At 36.4% G+C, this 7,966-nt stretch overlaps 1 pseudogene; it reads right to left on the reverse strand.

Annotated features, from left to right (window-relative positions):
- Positions 1 to 1,166: 1,166 nt before the first annotated feature.
- LOC125914796 (10 kDa heat shock protein, mitochondrial-like) lies at positions 1,167 to 1,480 on the reverse strand (annotated as a pseudogene).
- Between the last annotated feature and the right edge of the window lie 6,486 nt (positions 1,481 to 7,966).

Consider the following 7,966-nt stretch of genomic DNA (forward strand, 5'->3'; position numbering starts at 1 on the left):
TCATGATCTCAGGTTTGTGAAATCCAGCCCTGCATCAGGCTCCATGCTGACAGTTCAGAGTGTAGTTTAGATTCTCTCTCTCCCTCTCTCTCTCTGCCCTTCCTCTGTTCTTGCTCCATCTCTCTCTCTCTCTCTCTCTCTCTCTCTCTCTCTCAAAACAAAACACACATGCACACACATACACACCTACCTACCTTTGTCACATTCCCTGTGTTTCCATTCTGAAACAGTATGTTCAGTAAGTTCCTTTTACTGATTCCCAGCAGTTAACAATTATACCGCATAGTTTTATTTTTCCTTCTGTCTTCGGTCCAGCTTGTAGACTTCAGGACAGTACATGCTGAAATTGACTGTCAGTGATATGTCAGGGATAGCTTCATTGCAAGAAATAGGAACAAATACCCTAGTCTCTACCTTCTGAAATTGTATTTTTCTCACTTTTTTTTAAGTTTATGTATTTATTTTGAGAGAGAGAGAGCTCTGAAGGGGCAGAAAGAGAGGGGGAGAGAGAGAGAGAGAGAGAGAGAGAGAGAGAAAGAGAAAGAGAAAGAGAGCCAGCCCCAAGCAGGCTCTGCACCATCAGCATAGAGCCCAATGAGGGGCTGGAACTTGCCAACCATGAGATCCTGACCTGAGCCGAAATCAAGAGTTGATCCCTTAACCAACTGGCCAACTCAGGTGATCCCTCACGTGCTTTTTAATGTAATTGCCAATTTCTTTCATTCTGTAGAAAAATATGAGCAACTATAGTGAGTTTGTTTTCTATTAGACATTGCTCACCTCATATGAGAAGGGGGGATTTTCAGTTAAAATATTGCCATATATTTAAAGAAGGTGTTTGGATAAAATGACATTGGAAAAAAAAAATGCCTCCCTTATAAAGAGTTTGACCATCTATTGACAATGTGACCTGAGACTGAGAAGAAAATTAAAAAAAAAAAAAAAATTAAGGGGAGAAATAAAAGTTACCTCTTTGAAAAAAATTATTTTTTTTGAGAGAGAGAAAGAGAGATACAGAGTATGAGCAGGGAGAGAGAGAGTGGGAGACACAGAATCTGAAGTAGGCTCTAGGCTCTGAGCTGTTAGCACAGAGCCTGATGCAGCATTCGAACTCATGAACCACGAGATCATGACCTGAGCCTAATTTGGATGCTTAACCAACTGAGATACCCAGGTGCCCCAAGAATGTCACCATGTCTAAATAACAAATAATCCTTGGCATCTAGAACTAACTTGGTGCTTCCATATTCTGGGAGAACTTTATCTCAACTTTCATGTAAGCTCTTTCATGCTAACACGTTGAATTTCTCCACCCCTTCCTTCAGAGCCCGATCCAACAGCCACCACTGTCGCTTCTAATAGTTTTCCTTGAGAATTTTCTGGAAGCATAATGCTTCCTTTGGTTACAGTTTTAGCTGCACTCCTTTCAACTAAAACTATCAAACAGGAGAAGAAATTTTCTAAACACCTGTCCCGCCATGACTCTGGCCACTGCAGTTCATACTCTGCTCTGAAGCTGCTACCAACGCAAGGGGACCCATGATCCAACCTATCCGGTGGGTGGCTCAGTCGTTTAAGTATTCAACTTTGGCTCAGGTCATGATCTCACGGTTCGTGAGTTCGAGCCCCACAGAACAGAGTCCTGCTCTCTTCGAGCCTCACTGTCCGCACAGAGCCCGCTTCGAATCCTCTGTCCTCCTCTCTGCCTCTCCCCAGCTCGCACTCTCTCTATCTCTCAAACATTTAAAAATAAATAAATATTAAAAAAAAATTAAAGGTATTATGATATGAAGTAACATATACAATTTAAATGGGATAGAATGCAAAAGATATTTTCAAATGACATATCAGAGAAAGGGTTATTAGTATCCAAAATCTATGAAGAACTTATCAAACTCGACACCCAAAAAACAAATAACTCAGTGAAGGATTGGGCAGGAGACATGAATAGATACTTTTCCAAAGAAGACATCTAGATGGCAAACAGAAACATGAAAAGATGCTCAACATCACTCATCAGGGAAAGACAAATCAAAACCACCATGAGATACCACCTCACGCCAGTCAGAATGGCTAAAATTAATAACTCAGGCAACCACAGATGTTGGCGAGGATGTGGAGAAAGAGGAACCTTTTTTCCCTGCTGGTGGGAATGCAAACTGGTACAGCCACTCTAGAAAACAGTATGGAGGTTTTCCAAAAAATTATGACCTAGCAATTGCACTCCTAGGCATTTATCCAGGGGATACAGGGGTGCTGTTTCAAAGGGGCACATGCACCCCAATGTTTATAGCAGTACTGTCAACAATAGCCAAAGTATGGAAAGAGCCCAAATGTCCATCGACTGATGAATGGATAAAGAGGTGGTACATACATACATACACACATACACAATGGAATATTACCCAGCAATCAAAAAAGAGTGAAATCTTGCCATTTGCAACAACATGGATGGAACTAGAGTATATTTTGCCAAGCGAAATAAGTTACTGAGGAAAAGACAAGTACCATATGATTTCACTCGTGTGGAATTTAAGAAACAAAACAGATGCACATAAGGGAAGGGAAGAAAAAAAAATAATATAAAAATGGAAGCAAACTATAAAAGACTCTTAAAAACAGAGAACAAACCGGGGGTTTCTGGAGAGGTGTTGGGTAGGGGGAAGGGCTAAAGGGGTGAGGGGCATTAAGGAGGAAACTTGTTGGGATGAGCCCTGGGTGTTATATGTTAGTGATGAATCATTAACCTTTATATCTGAACTTATTATTACACTATATGTTAACTAACTTGGATTTAAATTTTTAAAATAAATAAATAAGTAAATGAAAAGGTAAATGGAGTTGTCTGATATTCATTGTAAAACATGTAAATTATAAAATCCAATTTCCTTTCTATTTTACTGGTATTTCAAAGATATAAAAGATATATTAATGAGTTATGAGGAGTTATTATGAATTTGCTCCTATAATTAAATAAGCTCCTTCTCCCTTTTTTTTCTGACTACAAAATACATATAAATCCACATGGCTATTTATTGCACCCAGAAAAATTGACACACACATACACACAGGTGCAATCTTTATATAGTTTATTTAAAATGTTTCATGTTGTACTTGTTTTCTTTCCAGAATCGTACCAATGATAAAATTATTACTTTTTTTAATAATCTGTAAGAATTTTGAAAGAGTTTAGTCCTTCCGTCTTAAAGACTTTTGTTCATTCTCTCTGCATCCTACTAAAAGAAGTGCAATATTATATTTAAATAAAAATCCTGAGACCTCAAATAAATTAGTATAATTTCAATTTCAGCTGGGTTTTGGTGAAGTTCATAATATTGACTACTTGTTAATTTAATTGGTGTATATTATTAGTGTACTGTACTATATGTGATCTAAGCAGTCCTCAGGTACTGGTATTTACATTGAGAAATAAATTTACTATAAAGGAGAATCTAGCAAGGAATGTGAGTCATCAGAGAGAAGTGAGAGGGAGGAGTCAAGTGAAAAAAAAATGTGTACATTTAAAAAATGGAGAGATTCTACCTCCATCCAATTCGGCTAAGAGAGTAAATGATACAAAGACAGAAAATTTCCCATTTGGATACGGTGGAGTTGTGGGGGAGGCCAATGGTGGGAGAAGGCAAACCTGATTGGAGCCTATTCAGGAGAAAAATGGGGTATGATGTGCACCAAGAATAAAAGCAACACCATCAAGACATACTTACATAGAGCAGAGCACTGGGACAGTATATGAGGGAGATATCTGGTCAGAGGAGGGTTATTATATAATATTGAGATATAGTATCTTTATATGCTGATGTGAATGTGCTAACAAATGATAAAGGAAAAATGGTGGCTCATTTCTGGAGTAAGTTTTTCATCTAGATAATAATTGAAATCCATCGCCAAAGTGCTGTACTTGGCCTTATATATTCAGGACAGTTATTCCACTTTAACAAGAGGAAAGACAAAGTATATGGGTCTCAGGCAGAGTGGGAGATTTAATGAACCATTAAGATGAACCATTGGCAGGATGAGCCATTCCCTTTGGTTGCTTCTCTTTCCCTAGTGAAATAAATCAAGGACATCGTCTGTGAATATAAAAGGAAGAGCCTGTGATGGAGAGTGTTTTGACTAGAGAAAATTAGTAGGCTTGATCACCCATGCTGAGAAATTCTGGTGATAAATTCATAGTGAGATAAGGTAGAATGGTTAGCATTTCACTTTGAACTGCTCAAATACAGACATTGAGTAAGTGGAGGTAACTTTCAAGGTAAATGTAACAGAGATAGAGAGAGGAACAAGGGAGTTGAAGATGTGTGCAAAGGAATGATTAATTTCAGAAGCTTTGGAATCCTAGCTGGAAAGGGAGGAATGTGGAAAGACAGTAGAAAGGAGATGGGCATGAGTAATTGATAGGCCCAATGGACTGGAGGTCTCTGCTGGGGCAAAGAATGTTTAGAACTTTACTATTCGAGGGGTGCCTGGATGGTTCAGTTAAATGTCTGACTTTGGCTCAGGTCATGATCTCACAGTCGTTGGGTTTGAGCCCTGCATCGGGTTCTGAGATATTAACTAGAGCCTGCTCCAGATTCTTTGTCTCCCTCTCTTTGTCCTTCCCCTGCTTGTGAGTTATATCTCTCTCAAAAAAAATATAAACATTAAAAAAATACTTTACTATTTGAATTAATTGTAGCACTGTGTTTAAATTTTCTGTTGACTTTTTAGGTATGACTATTTGCATTAACTTTTTTAATTAATTTTAATTGTGTAGTGATTGTTCTTGGGGTATATTATGCCTTCTTAACTTATCACAGTCCACTTAAAGTTTCTAATATTTTATATAAAGTAGAAGAAATTCAAAAGAGAATAAATACCTTCCCACCCTATGTGTGCACATACGTAACATAATGTGCATATATACAAAAATCTATAACTATTAAGACATAGCTATAGTATTTTCTTTAAACAATAATATATCATTTAAATAAATTAAGAGGTAGCATAAATATTTACCAAAATATTAAAAAAAATGTTTTCCCCCATGTTTGCCATTTCTGATGCTCTTTATTCCTTGCTACAAATCTGAGTTGCACATGCTATCAATCTGCACAGACTCAATAAATTCTTTTATTGTTTCTTGAAGAATAGGTCTTCTGGTGAGAAAGTCTCTCAATTTTTATCTTAAAATTGCATTTTGCCTTACTTTTGAAAAATATTTCTTTCTGATAATGTTTGTTTTCTTTTCAGAACTTGACAGATATTGTTCCACTGTCTTCTGGTCTTCTTTCTTTCTCTTTTTTTAAAGTTTATTTATTTATTTTGAGAGAGAGAGACAGAGGGAGAGCAAGCACACTCACAAGTGAGGGAGGAGCAGAGAAAGAGGGAGAGAGAATCTCTAGCAGGATCTGCGCTGTCAGTGCAGAGCCTGATGTGGGGCTCGAACTCACAACCCGTGAGATCATGACCTGAGCCAACATCAAGAGTCAGTCGCTTAACCGACAGCCACCCAGGTGTCCCTGGTCTTCTTTATTTCTGATGAGAAATCAGGTGGTTTACAACATGATTTTACTGTATGTGATCAATCATTTTATCTCATGCTTATTTTGATATTTTCCTTTTATTTTTGATTTTTAGTAATTTCATGATTTGATGTCTAAGCATACATTCTTTCTATATATCTTTCTTGAACTTTTGTTAGGTAGTTTAGGTAGTTTTGTTACGTTTTTTTTAGGTAGGTCAAAAAAAATTGGGGAAAATTTTTAAAGGCTTCTGATTTTTTTAATGTTTATTTATTTTGAGACAGAGAGAGAGAGATCCATCACCAACAGGGGAGGAAGGGAGGGAAAGAGGGGGAAAGAGGGGAAAGAGGGGGAGAGAGAGAGAGAGAGAGAGAGAGAGAGAGAGAGAGAGAGAGAGAGAATCCCAAGCAGGCTCCATGCAGTCAGTGTGGAGGCCAATGTGGGGCTCGATTTCACGAACCATGAGATCATGACCTGAGGTGAGATCAAGAGTCAGACACTCAACTGACTGAGCCATCCAGGTGCCCCAAATTTGGGAACTTTTTAGTCAATGATTTTTCAAAAAACATTTTGGCCCCTTATCTCTTTTCTGGACCTCTATTGGTTGTGTCCCAATGTTCTCTGAGGCTTTTCTCATTTTTCTTTTTAATTTTCTATTTTTCTTCCTTTTCTGAAAATCCCATGATGGCCAATGGTCCATATCCAAGTTCACTAAGCCTACCTTTTGGCATTATTTGTCTGATCTTAAGTCCTTTCGATGAATTTTAGTTTATATATTGTAAATATCAGTTTTAGAATGTTAATTTCTTCTTTTTTTCCCCTATTACTCTGTTGAAATTCCCCATCCCCAACCATATTTTTTGTTTACCTGTGTATTTAAAGAGTAAATATCTCTAAGATTCTGTCTGCTAATTCCAACATTTGAATCATCCTGGGGTTGACTTCTATTGAAAATCATCTATCTCACTTTCAGAATTCATAGCATGTGAGAAATGCTAGAAATACACAACTACTATTCTAAAAGTCCTTCTGGAAAGCAGTGTCCTAGGAAATTTACTGATAAAGATCCTGTTTTATGCTAGTATTGAAGAGTTGATGAGTTGAAGGGGTTTGGATCAACAGAGAAGAGTAGGACTCTTAAAGATATGGAAGTGAGGAAATTAATTCTGATGGTATGGAGAGAAATTTGAATAATCAAGTCTGTTATCATCTCCTTTTTTTTTTTAATTAATTAAGTTTGTTAAGTAAACTCTACACCCATCCAGTGTGGGGCTTGAACTCAAGACCTTGAGATCAAGAGTCATATTCCACTGACTGAGCCTGTGAGGTGCTCCTATAGTTTTATTTTCTTGACTGTGTTTTTGTCCAGTATTTGTAATTTAGAAAATTTACTGTTATAATTCCCGGTGACTAATGGACTTCATGACATGGAAATTGTGATCACATGGACTGACTAAATAGCTAAAGTATTTGAATTCTTAAGCAACAAAGACCTTACTTACATTGATGTAATTGCCCTTAGTAGGAAAGAATGGAGTACTTTGTAGGACACACATTGTTTTCAAATAAACCCAAAGTAATTTTCTTTGAGAAAGTTATTTACTGATATATATATATAAATTAATGGCTTCAAAAGTACAGTTCAGAACATATTTTTTTGAGAAACACTAAATGACATTTTTTTGATATTTTAAATAGATAAATGTCAAGTTACTGGTTAAGCTAATTTGGCTGTTGTCATTTTTCTTGGGAACTTTGAAATGTCTTTAAAATACAGAGAGAAAAATTTATTTATTTTTTCTTTTAAGCTCAGGTACAATAAATAAACAAATTCATACATACAAACATACATACAAGCATACATAGAGTGCACATTTGATTTCTATTCATGAATAGCACTTTATTATAATTCTAAATACTATTTAAACATATTGGATAACATATATAGTCATAATTTTACAATCTAGAAGTTAATATGAAGTAGACTTTATGCTTGAGTTCATATAAAACAAAGTTTGATGAATATACATCAAACTTTACACAATATACAAATGTGTGTATAGTTGTCAATTTTTAATAGGTCGTATACTGATTCATGTAATATGTGAAAAAAAGAAAAAAAAACAAGTTTTTGTTATCAATGTATGTAAAAGTAAGACAAGCCCCTTACATTTGTGAGTAGAAAATGTGGGGGCACCTGGGTGGTTCAGTCAGTTAAGCATCTGACTATGGCTTAGGTCATGATCTTAAGGTTTTTGATTCAAACCCTGTGTCAGGCTCTGTGCTGACAGCTCAGATCCTGGAGCCTGCTTCAGATTCTGTGCCTCCCTCTCTCTCTACCCCTCCCCAGTTCACACTCTGTTTCTCTCTGTCAAAAATAAAATGAACAATTATTTTTTTTTACAAGAGTAGAAAATGCGAATGGAATTTTAAGCCATTATTGC

Source organism: Panthera uncia (genome assembly GCF_023721935.1).
Source record: "Panthera uncia isolate 11264 chromosome D3 unlocalized genomic scaffold, Puncia_PCG_1.0 HiC_scaffold_8, whole genome shotgun sequence".
Taxonomy (NCBI): domain Eukaryota; kingdom Metazoa; phylum Chordata; class Mammalia; order Carnivora; family Felidae; genus Panthera; species Panthera uncia.